This window comes from Vicugna pacos, chromosome 2, assembly GCF_048564905.1.
Source record: "Vicugna pacos chromosome 2, VicPac4, whole genome shotgun sequence".
Lineage (NCBI taxonomy): Eukaryota > Metazoa > Chordata > Mammalia > Artiodactyla > Camelidae > Vicugna > Vicugna pacos.
The window spans coordinates 20,011,148-20,031,790 of record NC_132988.1 but is presented as its reverse complement, the minus strand read 5'-3'; the positions used below and the strand labels follow the sequence as shown (position 1 = coordinate 20,031,790).

Genomic DNA, 20,643 nt, shown 5'->3' with positions numbered 1-20,643 from the left:
GAAACACCCATTATGTTCAATAAATGCCAGCTACTGTGATTTTTATCAGAATAGAGCAAGTATGCAAGTTCCCATAAGGATATTTTCCTGATTTATTTCAACCTTTTCTTGCTGGTTCATGGATAGGACAGGAGTGATAAAGAATTCTACAAACTACTCTGCCTCAAAAACAGAAAAAATAGTTGAGCCCACTGTTCTACAAAGGGTTGGTAATTGTTTCCCATAGTCCACCTGCCAAAGTGTGATAAACATTTCCCTGGGCACATTTCATTCAACAGGCGCTGATGCAGCAAAAACCCCCAATGAGAGGAGACCATAGTCAAGACAGTGCGCGTGGCAAGGCCTGACACGCGGCGCGTCCTGCACAAACGAGCATGCCCTTGCAGCTTCCTTCACTCTGCCCTCACTTGTCCGCTCTCATTAACCCACGTGCATGAAGGAACACACATAAGTGTGCAAACACACATTCACACACACACACACACACACACACACACACACACACACACACACAGACTTTTCAGACTAGCTTCTTCCCTGGTGTAGCAAGAGCTTTATTAATAGGTTAAAGTTCTTCCAGTCCTTCATCAAGAAGGCGTTAATTTTAGATCAGTTATTTCATCACTCCATATCCCGTCCTCTTCATATTCTAACACCTTTAAAAACACAGTAATTCTTCTGAGATAAAATAAGCCCCACTCTGCTGATTATTCATTTATCCACAAAGCAGTGTGGAGGCCTCTGATGTGCCACGCATTCTACTGGGCACTGGATCCAAAAGATAAGTTGAAGACTTATCTTTGAGAAGTTTGAGAAATTTGTAATTTAGAGGAAGAATCCATATTACCCAAACAAAGACACAAAATAAAAATACCAAAGAAGCCAAATTCATATAAAGACATCAAATCTAAAAAAATAAAAGAAGAAACAATAAGTTGTATGATGGAGCTGATATAATTGTGCAATTATCCCCTATAAACCCGGATTTTATGTATTTGTATTCAGCAAAGGAATCTACATGTTTCCATTGACTGACCGAATCAACAAGCATATTTTTTAAATGTGAACTTACAAAATGCATCTACACTAATAAAATATTGTTTTTATATCTACTCTATACACTGGGATTTCATTTAAAATTCTACTGTCGAGAGTTTAGAAAATACATTAACAGATAACTCTAATAAATCAATTCCGTATTCATTCATATAAAAAAGTATTAATCATAATAATAAAATATCTTGAAGTCTTACTATTTACTGAAGACTTACTATGGTCTGACACTGCGTGCTTTACAACCCTCATGGCATTTAATCCTCACAACATCTTTGCAAGGTGTATGTTAATGAGCCAGTTTACAGATAAGGAGGCTATGGCTTAAAATCCATCAGAGAGGACTCTGAATCTATATCGCTTTCTTGGCTACATTTAAAGCTGTCATTGAGTCCTAAACGATCATTCTGAGCATAGGATATAACAGAATAATAATTACATTAGTGGTTGTCAATATTTTTAATACCATGGTTTTACAGTGTATTTGATAAGTCATTTTTTGTGCATAGTCCCACTTAATTCTCACTTCATAACTGTGAGACAGTTATTATCATCTGTACTTAACAGATGAGAAAACTGGCTCCAGTAAATCACAGTGACTTTCCCCAAGTCACTATCATCTGGACTTGGAAGAACAAAGGCAGTAAATGCAACCGTCTTTTCAATGCAACACCAATGCCAGAATGTGTGGAGTCAGAATCAAAAACACGCCTGTGAAAGGAAGTAGCCAGTCCTGTTCGGATGGGCCCAGAGCTCTTGCATACTGGGGCCTCCCACAACAGCTCATCCAGGCCATCTGGTGGGAACCTTCTAACATCAAATCATGGCTCAAATCATGGCTACAGTTTTGTCCAAAATCATGGGATTTGGGTAGTGATTTTAAATGTCCCAATACGTGTTTGTACTTAGAGCACCTCAGATCTCATACTGGTTAGTATTTGTATTATCTAATTTAGTTTTTAAGGCAGCGTACTTTTAGCCAAGCTCTGAAATGTATCTTTTACATTAGTATTGAACTGCTGTAAAAACTCAGTATCTTTACATGCAGTTTAACTGTAAACCATCTCAAATCATTTTCAGAAGTATGCAGGGAATAAATTATGAATAAATAAGTACAAGTACATAAATTAAAAATACCCAGTTTCTGCCAGCAAAGAACAACCTGGGTCCCGATTCTGTAACATCTCTGGGGTGATTATTATTCGTTGAGCATTCAAGGAAGACTTTCATGTACCAAAAACGGTCTCTCCTTTCTACTGAGTACAATTGGTTATTTGAAAACTTCTACCTATTACTCTCTCTATATTATTCAAATAGGTTTGTGGAGACAGGGTGACCAACCAGCCCATCTGTCCAGATTTCATCAGGTTTCAGCACTGAAACTCGTTAGCCCTGAGCTAATCAAAACGTTGGACATCCTAAAATGGAGCACGGACATAGTTCAGCTGTTACTGGAGAACAGGTTCTCAGCTTGCACAGGAAAGAATTCAAGAGGGAGGCACAGCACAGTGAAAGTGAGTTTGTCCAGGGAGATACACACTCCATAGACACAGCGAGGGCCATCCCAAAGGCGAGAGAGGCAGCCCCAGAGCATGAGGCCATCTAGGAAAGTCAGACTGGCCACCAGGTGCAGGGGTGGTTAGCTTTTAATGGGCCAGGTAATTTCATATGCTAACAAGTGGGAGGATATTCCAACTGTTTCGGAGAAGGGGCAGAGATTTTCAGGAATTGGGCTGCACCCACTTTTTGGCCTTTTATGGTCATCCTGGGAATTGTCATCACACATGTGGGTGTGTCAGCTAATATATTACAATGAGCCCATAACGAGGTGCAAGCTCTACTGGAAGTCTAGTCTTCTGCCATCTTTGGCCAACCTGGTTCTAACCAGGTTATGTCCCATTCTCAATGGCTATGTCATTCTTTTAAAGGCTGTGCCCTGCCCCTTCCCTCCTGTCTCAACACTAGAGGTACCTTCTTGAACTACAACAATATTTTTCAGTGCATTTTTACCTTTTTTTTATTATATTAATGTTTATGTGCTAGAAGCAGAAAACATGATGGAGATACAGGTCTGTGTGAGTTAGAATCCCAAGTTAAATGTCGTGTGATTCACAACCCCACTGCAATGTCTTTGCTCTGCACTGTTCACCCTGGTCTATCTTTTTCTCTCTCACACACTCTTTCTCAGTATCATATTACCTGAGAAACTCTGACAGGAAAATTTAAACTAGTGGGAGAAACACTCTCCTGAGGCTTTGAAAGGATTTTCATCACTGCTAGTGCATTGTTGCTTCAAACCTTCAACTAAAAAGAAATATATAAACCTAAGCATGGGAACTAGAAAATCTTAACGGAAGCAAATGATCGGTTTTTCACTTGTTTTCATCTGTTGCTGAGCTCAATCATCTAGCCGATGAAATGGGAAGTGGATGTTGCTGGAATCTGACTTGGGGACCTATCTATGGGGAAGCCCTTACAGTTTCAAGGGAGGGAGATAAAAGTGGTTCTTACCACAGCCCGATGCCAGTAACTCGAACATAACTTACATATACCATCCCATGACACAGAAGAACTTCCACTGAAAATAATATAACTGGAATTGGAGGTGTGGAATACTTTTCCTCCTTGTCTATTTGCAGCTTCCTGAGACAGGGCAGCAGCAAATGTGGGGTCCTTTAGCCTGAGACTAAAAACAAATCTCAGCTTCAAGCAAACCTGGAGGACTCAGGCTAATAAAAGCAAGGCCTTCTCTTTTGCATGATTCCAATAAGCACATTGTCTCACATATCAGGGTCAATGGAAGACAGCTGGAGTATAATAGCTTTATAGCATTTTAAAAAGACATAAACAAACTGTGTGTATGAAAACCTTTCCGGATATTCACTTTTTAAAAACATCTCTGTAACTGATGTGCAGACCTGAATAAATAAGCCATAGCTTCCGGCTAGTTACCCAACCCTGTCACGCCACTGTAAAACTGACAGCCGTAGAGGTACTTTAACCAGATTTGACACCTGGAAATCAAATATCACACTGAGCAATCTCTGATGCATTGTTCGTTTGTTTTTTGATATACAAAATATTACACTTTTTTGGATAATTTTATGATACCTCCTTGGTGAGCTGTAGAAGTAGAACTATTATTATTTAGATTTTGATGTTTTAAATATGTATACTGAATGTATCTTCTTTGGCTAATTTAAGTAAAATAATGAAAAATAAATATTTGTTTAGAGCAAAGTTGTAGCCCAGTCATGGGAAAGAGAAGCTGCCAAGTCTCATGTGCCCCCTCCTTTCCTGAGCAATTAGATGCCACTAGACCACATATCTGAACTTGGATGAGCGAAGCTAGGCCCATGGTGCACAGGGCATGCTGCCTGATTCCTGGTCAGTCTGAAGAGTGACTCATGAAGAAGGAAAATACTTAGACAAAATGACTGATGCCCAACAGAGGCCTTTACATCTAGCACGAAAAATCCCCCAAATCAAAACTTTACAGAGAGACATACCAAGTTTCTGTGCTATAGGATTAAATCTCATACAGTTGCCAGTTCTCCTCAATTCCATGAACGCACTCAACCTTATCTAAACATATTTTGGGGCAGCTTTATCAAATTATTATAAAATGAGTCTGGAAGAAGTATCAGTGAGAATGTCTTAAAAGCTACACACAAACACAGAAAAATCAGCAAGAAAAAAGTATTAACACTATCAGGTATTAAGCAAATAACATTTAAACCTGTGTGATATTAATTAAAGAACACTGACAGAACACTAGAATCAAGTATGTGTACCAGAAGCAGAGACCCACTATGTGGGAGCGTGTGTGTGTGTGTGTGTGTACCTCTAGAATTAGATAACATATGATACGATGTGATAGAATCACAAATTAAGTGGGAAATGGATGGATTATTCAAAAATTGCTGCAGAAAAATGTTATTTTTAGGAGGGAAATCAATTTAATGTTTACCTCACACCATATGCCAAAACAATGTTGAGTGGGCTAGTGATTAAAAAAAATCATTAAAGAATTAGATCTAAATTGTTTTAAAGGAAGAATAATTTAGGTAAAGTTTAATCTGTTTTATAAATCAGAAAGTATTGTCTAAGCAAAAAAAAAAAGGAAGAAGTATGACATTCAACTTAACTACCCATACATTTTCATCATTCATATGCTAAAAAAAATAAGAAAGAGAAACAATAGAGATAACATAAATGAAAACAGGACAGTATCATAAAGGACACTAAAATCGATGAAAAGAAAACCAAGGGTCCTGATATGCAAACAGGCTAAAAATATGAAGTAATATTAAAAATAAAGCACAAATGAAAATAAGCATTTCAAACACGTTCAGCCTCACTTAATCAAACAAAAATGGAAGAATGCAGTACTTTAAAGCCTAAACTTCACAGTAAAATCCATCTTGGCCCCTGACTCAGTTCTACCACTTACCAGTTGTATGACTTTGGGGAAGACACTTAACCTCTCAAAAAAATCACCTTTCAAATGGGATGGCAATCTTGTCCTCCTCTTAAGGTTGTTGCAAAGATTAAAGGAGACAGTACAGATAAAGGTCTTGGGTGATGGATGGCCTGGGAGGTGCTAAGTGTTACTGCTGCTGATGTTGCTAGAATCTTCTTCCTCATTCCAATTAACAAGCTTTAAAAATAATAACATCCCTCAGTGCTGGTGAGGGTGGAGACTGGACTTATGTACTTCCAGGGGCAATGAAAATGGGTACAGTTTTTCTGGAAAGCAGTCTGGCAATATGTATAAGGAGTTTTATAAGGTCCATTATCCTACTGCAAGGAATCATTCCTCAGAAAACAGCGAAAATGATAGACAAGGAATATCAGAAAATGAGGTCACACAGAAAAGATTCATCACAGCATGTTAAAGGGGAAAAATGCTAATAATGTAAGAGACTAAGTTGCAAGGATGGTTAAACAAATAATAATGATTCGTATGCCTAACTATCAGGTAGTAATTTTTTAAAAATGGTTAGAGAAGTGTTTACAGGCATGGGAAAACTGATTTTCTTTTTCATTTATTGCTGTAAACCAGTATAGAGCTTAGCACAGCACCTGGCACAAAGTAGGTGCTCAAATTCTAAACTGAATTGAACAACAGAATTCTAACTGGAAAAAAAAAAACAGAACACTCGTCTTCACACACACACATGCACATACTATAATCTCAACTTGTGTAAATGAACCACATGAAATCCTACGAAGAAATATGATAGAATGCTATGGATATGTCCTTGGGGTTTGGTTTTTTTTTCTGTCTCTTTAGACTTTTCACTACTTGCCAAATTCTTTTCAATAAAGATTTATTAAATTTATAATCTGAAAAAAAAAAGAAGAGAGAGAGGAAGGAAGGAAGGAAGGAAGGAAGGAAGGAAGGAAGGAAGGAAGGAAGAAAGAAAGAAAGAAAGAAAGAAAGAAAGAAAGAAAGAAAGAAAGAAAGAAAGAAAGAAAGAAAGAAAGAAAGAAAGAAAGAAAGAAAGAAAGAAAGAAATCAGCCAGAAGCCAACTGGCTCAATTATTTCCCATTACACTACTCTGAATATGTACCATTCTTCACTCCCACCCAAAATATAAAATGGGAAATGGGAGCATGAACAACATGAATAAATTGGGAGGCAGCCTTTAAAACATAGCCCAGGAAAGAAAATATTATAGGAAATTTCAAAAAAAAAGTCAAAAAATTATGTGCCTCATATTAATAAAATTATACAGGGGCTTTGTTCCCTATATAATTTATGCCTATGAAAAACATGGTGTGGCATAAACCATTTAGATACAAATTACCTGTTTTCTCTACCATGGAATTATATTTTCTCTTAGACACATAATGTCACAAAGATTTATACATAATGGTTACTGTCAAGTTTTTGAAATCTGAAAAAATTCTATTCCCTTACAATTTCAACTCCACACGAAATCTAAAAGGTATATTTTGGGAGATTCATGACATTCTCGAAGGGAAGGACCAAACAATTTCTCAGATTGCCAAATTCTCAAACACGCCCACCAGGGATAATTAGCTCCAGAACGCGAAGAGCCATGTCACCTAGAGCATAAAATCACCTGGACATATGACCGCCGGGCCGCTGGCTCGGCTCCCTCCCTGAAAGGCCAGTTTCCAGGACTGTGTGATTGAAATTTACACTTCAGCAAAATTATAGATTACTACATGGAAGTAATTTAAGTAATTTAAGACAGATGGTAAAATCTGGACTCATGCAAACTAAATTCTTGTATGCCAAGGGTCTGCTGTATCCACAGTGTCTGCCTCTTTAGAAGTAAAATGTTATAGCAGAGAACTGTGGTGATAAGATGTGCAGTCAACCTTTGTTTTCATCTAAGAATCCTAATGCAGTCATTCGTTTTCAAGCATGTACGAACTACTTACCATGGTCAAGGAACATTACTGCACACTTTTGGTGATTTAAAAAAAAATACAATATAGAACCTAAACTGAAATCTGTTCCTTATATAGTCTTCCATATCTTCCAGAAATACATTCAAGTGTTTAATTTACCTAATATCAAGACGTCTAATTTTTTAAGTGAAATATGTAGTGTTTACACTTTAGGAATTATTTTTAAATTGCCCTTCATATGATACCTACTTCTGTAAATAACTTCTTCACAAGTCTATTTCCTTTGATATAATTTCTAGGATTTGCTTCCCAAAACTCCAGGGAGGGGAAAAGTGAGTGGGACTGTGAGTAAAACAAGAATGGCCATGATTTGACAATTACTGAAGCTGGCTGATGGAAAGAAGAGAGTTCACTGTATTATTTTTTTGTTGTGCTTACAAGTGCATGTAGTAAAAAGCTTTTTTTTAAAGAAGTATATTTCTTAATTATGCCAATTTATGTTGATTAATTTTTCCATGGTTTCCATTCCCACAACAATGAACACTTTTGAAATGCCTACCACATTGGTCTTGAGGAGGTTCCAGTCAGGTGACTGCACAATGCATAGGTCACCTTCTGGTGCACGGATGATGGAATGAATTTTAATTCTGCTGTGACCCATAATTTAATCATTCAGCCAAAGAAAGGGATGTTGACATCCAGATTAACCAAGAAGAAATGGTTTAGATAAATTTCAGCTGTCACAATAAAGTAAATTATAGTGCTACATGGCTAATCCAATTTGATCACTGTGGTGGCCAGACCATCACTATTACAGAGGACATCAGGGAACTGCTAAAGTGTCAGTGAAACAATTTGCACTTTTTTTTTCATATTGTCTCAAGGGCAGAAAGATAGAGAAAAATTAACAATTATAGCCTTCAATTCCTAGTAAAAAGAATCTGCTTAGCCTGTGTAATGAGAGGATAAGGATTAAAATGCAGATGGTTAATACAGTGTCTGTTTTAAAATGTCCACATGGGGTTTTTTTTTTTTTGTCTCGTGTTCACTTAATTTTCCCTTCCCCTTCTCTTACCTAGTCATAAGCAGAATTCTGGCATGTTTAATTCAATTAATTCCTAACAATTCCTTACATAAGCAGACCCCACATAAAAGTAGAGTATGTTAAATATTACAATCAAATCTTTAAAGCATTACAAACAATAGATCTTCTAAATATACTGACTGCTAAGGATTTAGCTGCCTGTTGATTTTAATTTCATTAACTCGTTCGTGATATACATAAATTCCGTTTAAAGAGAAGCTTTGATACTGAGTATACTGCAATCAAAAAGACCCAAGGCGACTGAGCATTGCACACTGCCACCTAGTGTTCAATGTCTCTTTCAATTCAAATGCACAATGGATGTGGAAAGGCCCTATTTTAAAGCAAATTTATCCAAAAAGACAGCTCTGAACATATTTACTCATAATTGCTTCAAGAGAATAAGGCTAGTAGGAAGAAATGAAATTACACATAACATAAAATCATCCCTGGCTCATAAATTTAGGTAAAAAAGATCTGATTAGTAAGTATAAAAACTTACGGGTTTTGTTAATGAAGACATGAAATTCTTTTAAAGGGTGATTTTTTTAATACTGTGCATCAAGTATGCAACATATTCTATTATGAACATGATATATGCCCATGCTCTAAGTGGAATATGTGGTTATCTAGCAAGTTTGGTATATGAAGATGTTCAAAAGGGCTTCATAGGATGTTAAATAATCACTATTGACACTTTCAAACTTTCTTAAGGACATAGTTATAATGTACGCTCATCTACACATCATAATTTCAACCTAAGATGTCACTGGTTTTTCGTTCTGCTTTATTTTTCCCAGTGGTGAATGATTTTTGTGATTTGATTGTGCTAATTGCTGGCGCTCATCTCAGATCTTCTGGCTAGAAAAGCAAAGCCCCAAGGAAATGAAATGAGAAACATTTGACAGGCTGGATTAAAGACCAAATTGCTATAGAGAACTGTGCCAGGGTTAAGAGAGTACATCTTATTTGCTTCACTGGGTAGTCCCCAGTTTGGTCCTCTTAATGTACTGTAACTATCTATTTTAAGAACTAAGGTGAAAGGTGAAAGAGTCATATTTCTGTCAGTTAAGTTTATTATAGTGAAAAATGCTCAGAGGACTCCCTTTAAATCACTGTTGCTTAACTTTTTAAAAATCACGCTCCCTTTGGAGAAACATAAAAATCTCCGTTTCTCCTTTTAAAGTACTGACAATGTATAAACAAATGATACATTAAAAATAAGCCATATATGGAAATTTTAAAGAATTATATTTTATACTGATCTTGGAAGACATTTTTCATTGTTGTTGTTATGCTAGTAATTCAAAGTCAGAGTCTCAAGGCTGCCTCTACATCTCACAAACTTCCCCAACCCTGGAAATGTGGGAAATGGAGAACGGAGCTCAGTCATTTCAGTATTAGGCCTATTGCATTGCTTCCTCTTAACAACCAGTAGGGCTGGTAAAAATAGGAACATAGATGATAGACAAGTGGAGGGGAAGGAAGGAAGGAAGGAAGGAAGGAAGGAAGGAAGGAAGGAAGGAAGGAAGGAAGGAAGGAAGGAAGGGGAGAAGGAGGAGGGAGGGAGAAAGGAATTTCTCCTTTAAGGGAAGTGTTGTCTCCATCCCCTTGAAATCATTAATTTAGATAATTCCCAAAGGAATCTCTGATCAAAGCCACATGATCTAGAAAACTTCTATTTCCTTTAATCAGCTTAACCAAAAGAACGCTGCCAAGTCGATTTCACGTAGCTCTGCAAAGGGCTATTTTGAGGCCTCTACCACACAATTAGGACACCTAGCTGGTACTGCTGCCAATGCAGAAGACAAAACTTACTCAAAATATTGCAATGTAAGAGAGACAGCTTGGAAACCATGATTTAAGAACACATATTATACTGCAATCCAACTCTTCTCATTCTATGCTGGGGCTACATCCATCAGTGTTCACTAAAAGTACAAAGACAATTGGAAAAAAAAAAAAGTCAAGTTGCTCCTTGATATTCCATTGGCCTTATGGCATACCAACTATAACAAGACACTTCCAGGAAACAAGACAGTGGTTACAATTATGCCTTACACAAGAAAAATCCCACAGCAGCTGCAGATACACAAACAATATAGTTATGATAATAAAACTTCATAAGCATTTTTAAAAGCTCCTATTGATCTACAAGGGAGTGAAAATATCTAAAGTAAATGAACAAATCTTGATTCAAAAGACAATTATGCCTGAGACTCTGAAGATTCCTTACATTTTTCCCTCATATCTTCATGTGGGTCTAGGTACATACTGCATTTAAAGTTTTGAAAAACAAAAGCTATGTGCATCTTGCACACAAAAATGCAATCACAGCAGCATCATTTGGATTTATCTAAACATAAATGTTTAAACTGAAATTATTTGTCTAATAACCTCATTTCTTAGCCTGAATGTGAAAGCATGTATATTTATGAGTATGTTCTAAGGAGCTCTATAATCACGGATTTCTAACTCAATACAACAAAGTAGCTACAAAATGGCTATGAAGCTGATTCCCTAAGACTTTAGACAGATAGCAAGTGTTGAAAAATTAAGGTACAGAATACAGAAGAGACAGATACAACTTTCAAGTGAATATTAATATTTAACCTGAGATTATTTAAAACAGATCATTTCTGTCTATTAGAATCCCCATGGTTATGAAAGATAAGAATTTATTCCACACCGATTACAAAAATTATGGTATCTGTATATCTAATATTAGTACCAGCTGGGAATTGCACATTTTGAAATAAGAAAATGTAACAGACATTCAGTAAGCATTTTACTCACTAATTACGATTTCATAATTTTTAAACTTTGTATTCTCAGATGTCAGGTAAACCTGACAGCTGACATCCACTCCATTGCTAAGAGATATGAGATCAGTTTGCACCTGTTTCTTTGTCTTTAGGAGAACTGACCCCTAGGGTTTTGCCTCAAAGTAGTGAAAGTTACCTCTGTTACCCATGTGAGGATTTATATTACTTCTATTAGCAGAAACTCCCTGGTCTCAGAAAGGAAATGAATTACTTTCAATTTTCACAATTTAGAACAAATATCTGTCTTTTCTCTCAGCTCAGTGATTTTTCTGGTGCACACAGCTCACATATAATATCATTATGTTAAAATCAGATTTAACTAATGAGTCTATGCTATGAGTATTTTGACAAAAAACTTATGAGAAATGAAGTCATTCAGTCAATTTGCAACCCCAACGTGAAGCTCAAACCTAAAATTTAAAAAGTATTTTCTGCCTATAACTTTGACCATGTGCTTCTTTAAACAGCTAGAGGGACAATTCTAAACTTGGTCTGCCTGGTTTTTCTTATACTTTATCAAAGGATCAAAAGCAAAACACAGTTAAAAAGATATACAATCTAACTGGTCATTAATTTATCACAAATAAATACTGATCTGCCTAATCAAAGAGAATATTCTCTTAAAATAAGAACAGTATTTCAATTAGCACATATGTTTGCTAACAACATGGGAGATCTTGACTCTTCGTATATACGTATCATAACCTTTCAAGGACAATGTACCAAATCACATTTTAAAGAAATACGTTGAAAAGCATTGCACTGCAGTAGTTACTTATATTACTACAAATCCAAGAGGTTCAATCTTCAGCGCCCAAGTGCATATGTATTACAAAGCCATCGATCATCTCCTTTGATTTCATACCAGTGCTTTACTGGGATATATCGCAAAGGAACAAGATAATGCATTTCTTGGTCTATTAAGGGAGACGGTGCCCACATACCCAGTCCTCTTTTTACTCAACTTCTTGCACTAGCCAGCTGCCCTGCTGGTGATTCCTTCCACCTTATATGCTGTCTTAGCATTGTCCAATAACCACTACTGCTGGTCCAGGACCCACTAAGAAAATTCCTATTGCAAGCAAGGACTTTGAAGTGCAGTCGTACACCTATATGCAGGCTATCTAGTGCCCATCCTGAGGGGAAGACAAATCTACACTCTGTCTTCCAGGCTTTCACTTATTTTATAGAGCCACACCTTCACAAACAAGTTCTGTCATACCGAGAGGAAGGAGATATGCAAAATGTAACACCTGGAGTCATAAATGTAATGGCCTTAAATAACACATCTCAGAAAGAGGGAGGAAACCTAGTTCCGGAGAGGGGCGGGGGGAAGTGGAGAAGACAGGCAAAGTGAATCCGCATCATTAAAACAAGAGCAATAAAAAACCCTCCCGGGTTTTTCCAGTAAGTTTTGTGCAGCGGCGGCAGCAGCAGCAACAACAATCTAATCAATATGCTCATCCTCACCCTTATACCTCTTGTCCCCAGACAGAACTGCCGGTGCCTCTCCACTGTGCCAGGACAGAAACCACTACCCAAAAGGCAGGAGATTTCAGAGGCAAAAACAGGTATGTGGAGCTCCAGCGTCCTGATCTCAGTCCCAGCTACAAGCCTGAAAGTCCATTCAGGAACCAGCCCCTGGCTCCTAACACCCCGGGCCTGGGCCCTCCTGACCAGAGGTGCCAGAGAGCTGCGGACCTTGCAGCGCAGTTTTCAGACTCCAAACAACCCCCCACCCCCACCACCACTGCGCCCTCAAGCCACAGCCCCCGCTCTCTAACGCCTCTAGCAAGACCTCTCCGGGGTAGGACAAGAGATGCTAGGTGGCTAAGAGGAGACGTACCGGGCTTCTTTTCCAGAATGAGTTGCTGGGAGTGGGATTGGGGGTGCTCATGGAGAGGAGCTCTTCAGAAAAAAATCTAAAAACGAGGCAACTGAGACCCCAGTAACAGTCACTCTTACTCCCACCCCCATCCCCCGCCTTGAAGACTTCTGAGGCGGGTATCGGCGGCAGCTTTGCGGCCGGGATGGGGGTGAGGGCGAGCCCCCCGGGGCCACCGCAGCCACTCCAAAGGGACCGCGCAGGTGGGCGCCGCCTTGGAAGGTCAGTGAGGCCAGAGTTCAGTTACCCGGGGCCCAGAGAGTGTGAGGAGGTGAGGGTGAGCGCGGGCCTGACTGAGGGGCGCGCGGCCAGAGGGTCCCCGGGTGTCAGGGGTACCCCGGCCACCGAGGAGAGGCGGCAGCACACCACACCCCTTAGGCGCGAGGGGCTATCGGGGCTACAAGACTGAGAAACTTGATGCCAAAACAGACAAGCACCCCCCGCCAAGATGTGCCCGCGCGCTCTCAGACCCGCTCCAACGCCTCCCGCCTCCCCCACCGCCCCCCACCCCACCCTACAAAACCCCCCCAGAGCCCTCGGAGCCTTGGCGGGTAATTACCTCTCCCGGAGGCAGAATGGGGGGCGGCAGCGGCAGCAGCAGACACTTTTAGCCTGACTTTCCGGCGTTCGCGGGTGAGCGTGTGCACTCGGGGCGGGAGCTGTAACCTGCTATTTATAGAGCGGAGCCTTAGCACCCGGGGCTGGGAACCCGGAGGAAGCGAGCCGGCGGCGCGGCGGCGGCGCAGGGCGCGGGGCGCAGGGCGCGGGCGGCGGCTCCCCGAGGCTCCCGCGCCGCCCTCCGGCTCCCGGCTCCCGGCTCCCGGCTCCCGCCGCGCTCCCCGCTCGCTCCCCGCCCCGCCGCGCGCGCCCCAGAGAAGTTGTCAGCGGCGCGCCGCCTCTCCGGCTGCTCACACGCCCCCTGGCACGGTCGCTACTTTCTCCCCACCCCCTCCCCTCCACCCCGCCCCTCCCTGCTTCTCTTCCTCCTCCTCTGCTCGTTCCCAGCAGTCTCCTCCCAATGTCACCGGCGGCCGAATAGAGGCAGCGACGGCAGCGACAGTCGCGCAACTGGCGCAGCTAGCTTCCCGCGACTAAGGGAGTGGAGTTGGTGCCCCTGCCGCCCAACCTGAAGTGACCCCCAACACGCTTGCTCTGTGTGCGGCCGCCCCGTACCCCGACCCTCTAACGGGCCCCTCTGCCTGCGGAGACGGTCCCCAGGCTAGACTGCTGGGAGCGCCGCTGCGGAGCGCTGATGAGAGGTGACCCGGGACCGCCACGCTGCGGCCGGGGCCCGGGAAACCACAGGGTTTGAACCCGCGGGAGAAGGCGCCCCAGGCCCGGGCCACTGGCAGCGCCGGCTCGGACCCGGGGGTCGGGGGCGGGTAATGGGAGGCCATGGCCCCGGGTTCCCCGGACTTCTGCCTGCGACCACCCTGGGACCCGTCTCTCTTGCCACTCCTCCGCCTCCCTCGGCTGGTGTTGAGGTCTGGCGAGAGAGACCCGGACCCTGGCGAGGCTTCCAGCTCAGCGCAGCCACGGCCACCTACCGCCAACCCCCACGTCGTGGCTCGGTGACTGAGGCCGAGCTGCTCCCAACAACCGTGTGACACGCCTGTGGCAGCCTGGGTGCGCGGGGACAAATCTACACTATGCGTGTTTGGGATGTCAGGAAAACAGGGCACGTAATCGCGCAGTCTGAACAGAGGCTAAAACTCCCCCACTTCCTCGCCAACAAGCCCACGGGCGAAGGCACGCAGCCTGACTATTCCGGGTGGTGGGGTGTGGGGCGAAGGACTGCCCATCTGCGCCTTACAGGTGCCACCTGGCGGTTCTCGTGGAGAGGTTTCGACTGAGCTGCTCACAGGTAATGGTGCTGCTGGGAACGCCGAGCTCCAGTCCAGACACGCATCCTCCCTAAGGACACTTTAAATTCACATTTTAAATAAAATGAAGATGACGGTACATGCGGGTTCCCTTTGCCACGCAGAGAGACCGGAATCCTAAAGTTAAGATGGTGAAATCGACTTGGGCAAAGTCATTTCTTACAGTTACACAAAGTGGGAAGCTGGAGCTGCCCCTAGCTGTCACCCCTGCTGTCACTTCCTGCATCTCGGCATCCATTCACTCCGCAAGCATTCAGCTGCCACTGGGTTATAAGCTTTATCGATGAGAGCAAAGACACTGGTGTTTGGTTTTGGGTTTGTTTTTTTTTTCCCCCATCACTCGTAGAGCTTGGAACAATGCCTAACATGCTGTCGCTTCAATAAATGTTTACAGAATGAATTAATAAACACTCTGGGCCAGAAACTGTGCTTGGCCCACTGTCTCCCTGCAGCCCTCACTCACCTTTCCTTCTCTTCAAGCTCTTTCTGCTACACTCAGCCACAGTCTGCCGTGAGCTGGATAGAGTGGAGGGGGAAGAGGGCCAAAAAGGACAAGCAGTCCAGGTGGTCCTGCGAGGATGTGGATCACACTTGGGGAGCCCATTACACAATTGAATTTCTCCTCCATGGCTAGTGCTGAACACACCCATTTTGGAAAAAAGAAAAAGAAAAACAACCACCTGTGTTGTAGTTGGGGCTTAAAGCAATGGGTAAGTTCTGTTTGTAGAGATCTGCCTGCAAGACGAGACGACTTTCTCATTGGGCAAGAGTTTCAGCCTTTTCTTAAGAAACAGAAAGACTGGAAGAATAGCAGGACATCCAGGTGCCAAAGCTTTGCCACTAAGTTGAAAAGATGTTCACCATACCCGTCCTCTAACTTTAAATGGAGCCTTGGTGCACGTGTGCAATTGTGCATGTGAGTATGAAGGTTGCCACACTTCCAGAAGTACTAAAACATTCTGTCTAGAAGACAGAGTTGAAAAATAGATGTAGCAACTGTCTTTGTGGAAATGAACACTTAATGTGAGATACCCAGAAAACCCTCTTGTAATTAAAACACAAATATATGCTGACCAAGACCTTACAGACCTTTTACAGGGCTGCTGTGGGAAATGGGACATATCTGTGCACATCATCTAGGAAGTTTAAATTCTGGGGAAAGAGAGAGAATGAATCAGATGCATATACCACATGACATTTTAAAAATCCATCAGTCAGCCTGATATTTACCTTTTTTAGTTATTTGGCAGTGTCTTCCTTGAATAAGCCTGGCTTCCATGACTTATTAAACTTATTCAGCATCCACTTTTACAAACCTTGAACTTTTAGCCACTTGTGCCCCCCAAACATAACTCTATTTGCCAGTGAAGGACAAAATATTTTTCATTTCCTTTTGAAATATCTTTGTAGGGCCAGAGGTCAAAGGTGACTCCAGTAGTTACCTTGCTGTCTAAAGCAATAAAATCAAGCCAGAATCTGCAGGGCTGGCATCACATTCTCCTTTTTAGTGAAGTGGCTCATACTTTTTCATTGTTTGGATTCATTGTTCCTGGAGATTTTTATTTCAGGTGAGACTGGTATGGCACAAGAAGGACTCTCCACTTTTGTGAGCTTTTACTATTAAAAGTCTCTTCCAAAATATAGCACCAAGTATGACATAAGGGTTTTTCGTTTGATGGTTGTTCATTTATATTCATGATAACTTTATAGACCAAGTCAGTTTTCATCCCAATTTTTAAAAATCTAACATTGGAATAGTGACGTTTTGACACTCTTACATTAAGATAATCTCTTGTGTGTGCATATATATGTGTGTGTGTATGTGTGTGTGTAATTAAATTTGTTAGTGATGTTACTAGAAATAGAAATTTGACCCAACTTAAGTAAAAGGGGGGAACTTGTGTAAGATACCCAGCTATCCATGGAACCTAAGACAGGAATGCAACCAGGCATCAGCGACAGCTTGGAAACAGGGACATGTGTTAAGGACTTTATCTCTCCCTTTTCTCCCACAACCCTGCCTGCTCGGTCCTCTCTCTCTCTCCCTCTTCCCTATCTCTCCCCCCAATACACTGACTTTCTCTGCTTCTCTGGTGTGCACTCAGTTGCATGGTCACCAATGGCTCTTGAATTTTATAACTCTTCAGCTAGTTTCAAATTCTCAAGGAAGTGCCATGATTGGCTGCCAAGCTCCAGTCCAGACAACCATGCTAGGGGCTCAAGGTCCAGTTGCATTCCCATAGCAGTGACTACAGCAATCAGGTGGATAATAATGGTGAACTGAGGCGAGAAGGGAAGGGAAAAAAATCCCAGAACATGGGGAGGAGTATAGGTCCTTCCTGACCACTCTCATCTCCAAATCCTTGTTGTTCCATGAATAATGGCACAAAAGGCAGAAAGAGGCGGGGAGGAGAAACTTTAGCTGCCACGACATCTGTGTGTGTGGGTGCATATGCATGTTTAAATACTGAGTGAGGTGGAATGCCTCTTGCTGACGGTGATGCTTGAAGATGCTGGTCCCTGTAAAAGTAACAGGACGATTTTATGATCTCTCAATGTGGGACTAGATGTGCGTGAGGACAGAATCAAGTATTTCACAGATAGTTTGCTTTAGCTTTTTTTCATGGCAAATTAAATAAGAGATCTTTTTAAATGAAGAAAATGAGTGTGATACCATTTACATTTATTGACGATAAACATTCTGCTCTCTCATTTACATAATAGTTATTTCTAAAATGTATATAAATCATATATTTGAAATTGAACCATAGTTCAAATATAATCAGATGGTGAATCTTAACATTTTCTTTTTTTCTGGTCAGAAACCCCTTGGAGAATTTGAAGAGAACTGTGGACTTTCCCCAGAAAAGATATGAGCAGACACACACATATTGATAGTGGGATGATATATGACATATTTATTGGAGATCTGGAACTTCTAACATTGTGTGTCTTTTGAATTCCTCCAAGCAACCCCATTTGAACAAATGAAACAAAGACTCCAGATTCTTCAACAAAGGATTCAAAATGCCCAGTAAGTATAAGTTAAAAAATTGGCTGGAGAGTAGGGAGTGCTGGAGCAGGTGTGACCTTGGGGAATGCATTCCCCTCCCCCTACCCCTGCTCTGAAGGAGATGCACAGGAGGTGGAGGCAGGGGAAGAAGAGAGCTCTTAGAAGGATGGGAGAAAGTTGCAATGTGGGGAAGAATGTTGTACACTCATTGCTAGGTCTGTCATAACTAAACACTACACACTGGGGGGCATGAACAACAGAAATTGATTTCTCATGGTTCTGGAGACTGGAAGGCCAAGGTAAAGGTGCTGGCAGAGCTGATTTCTCCTGAGGCCTCACTCCTTAGCTTAACAATAACCACCTATCTTTACATCCTCATGTGGCCTTCTCTTTCTGTGCAAGCTCTCTGTGTGTCTAAATAGCCTCTTCTCATAAGGACATGTTCAGATTGCATTAGAGCCCATCTTGACAGCCTCATTTTTTTAACATTTTTTATTGAGTTATAGTCATTTTACAATGTTGTGTCAAATTCCAGTGTAGAGCACAATTTTTCAGTTATACATGAACATACATATATTCATTGTCACATTTGTTTTTCACTGTGAGCTACCACAAGATCTTGTATATATTTCCCTGTGCTATACAGTATGATCTTGTTTATCTAGTCTGCATATGCCTATCAATATCTACAAATTTTGAAATCCCAGTCTGTCCTTTCCCACCCCCCACCTCCTTAGCAACCACAAGTTTGTATTCTATGTCTATGAGTCCTGACAGCCTCATTTTTAACATGATCAACTATCTCTGAATACAGTCACATTCTGAGGTATTGGGGTTAGGGTTTCAACATATGAATTTGGGGAGACACAATTCAGCCCATAACAACACGCACTGCATCAAACTCCAAGAGTCTGGGGGTGAAGGTAGGAATACAGACTTCCTTTTAATATTAAGAGAGCCCAATGCAGAGCAAAGGAAACCAGAAATAAAACAAGAAGAAAACCTACGGAATGGGAGAAAATTTTTGCAAGTGAAACCGACAAAGGCTTGATCTCCAAAATATATAAGCAGCTCATACAACTCAATAAGAAAAAAATAAACAACCCAATCCAAAAATGGACAGAAGACCTAAACAAGCAATTCTCCAAGGAAGACATACAAATGATCAAAAAGCACATGAAAAAATGTTCAATATCACTAATTATCAGAGAAATGCAAATCAAAACTACAATGAGGTATCACCTCACACCAGTCAGAATGGCCATCATTCAAAAATCCAAAAATGACAAATGTTGGAGAGGCCGTGGAGAAAGGGGAACCCTCCTACACTGCTGGTGGGAATGCAGTTTGGTGCAGCCACTATGGAAAACAGTGTGGAGATTCCTCAAAACACTAGGAATAGACTTACCATATGACCCAGGAATCCCACTCCTGGACTTGTACCCAGAAGGAAATCTACTTCAGGATGACACCTGCACCCCAGTGTTCATAGCAGCACTATTTACAATAGCCAAAACATGGAAACAACCTAAATGTCCATCAACAGGTGACTGGATAAAGAAGATGAGGTATATTTATACAGTGGAATACTACTCAGCCATAAAAACTGACAACATAATGCCATTTGCAGCAACATGGATGCTCCTAGAGAATGTCATTCTAAGTGAAGTGAGCCAGAAAGAGAAAGAAAAATACCATATGAGATCACTCATATGTGGAATCTAAAAAACAAAAACAAACAAACAAAAACAAAGCATAAATACAGGACAGAAATAGACTCATGGACAGAGAATACAGACTTGTGGTTACCAGGGGGGAGGGGTAGAGGGTGGGATTTCAAAATTGTAGAGTAGATAAACAAGATTACACTGTATAGCACAGGGAAATATACACAAAATGTTATGATAAATCACAGAGAAAAAAATGTGACAATGAGTGTGTATATGTCCATGAATGACTGAAAAATTGTGCTGAATACTGGAATTTGACACAACACTGTAAAATGATTATGAATCAATAAAAAATGTAAAAAAAAACAAAAACAAAGAATAGGGCAAAAAAAAAATATTAAGAGAGCCCAAGAGTTTGAAAAAAAGAAAGTTGTACTCAGTATTCCCATTGGAGTCTTTGCAAAACCCCAGTCTTAATGGAAGAACCCACAACACGAGGGTGTAAAGTGGAAAAATAAATGGTAGTATGTTTTTTCTAGATTCTAAAGGGCTGAGAATTAACGCCTTGCCAGCCCCTGGGCTTGCTCACGGTGCCTTAGTGGTGACCAAGGGGCTCCTGTGAGCTGCAGGAGGCCTGGAAGTTCTTTGAGAAACACAGCCAGTGGGACATGAAGGAGGCCACCCAGGAGGGCAGCCAGACGCAGGACCAAGCAAGGGTGTGGCCTGTTGACCGGTACGCGGAGACGAGCCTACAGTTCTGTGGCATTGCCAGACCAGGCACGGGGCCAAAGCAATGAGCTCAGAACAGTCAGCAGCTGTGCCCTAGGGCGATGCCGTGCGTC

The 20,643-nt window shown here is 41.4% G+C and overlaps 1 protein-coding gene across 3 annotated transcripts in view; it reads right to left on the bottom strand.

The window, feature by feature from the left end:
• The window catches only part of INPP4B (inositol polyphosphate-4-phosphatase type II B), a 659,032-nt gene extending 644,943 nt beyond the window's left edge, over positions 1 to 14,089 (bottom strand). For all 3 annotated transcript variants that reach the window (XM_072976523.1, XM_072976505.1, XM_031692309.2), the window contains exon 1: positions 13,795 to 14,089. The gene's annotated coding sequence lies outside the window, so the exon portion shown is untranslated. The remainder of the gene's footprint in view (positions 1 to 13,794) is intronic.
• Between the last annotated feature and the right edge of the window lie 6,554 nt (positions 14,090 to 20,643).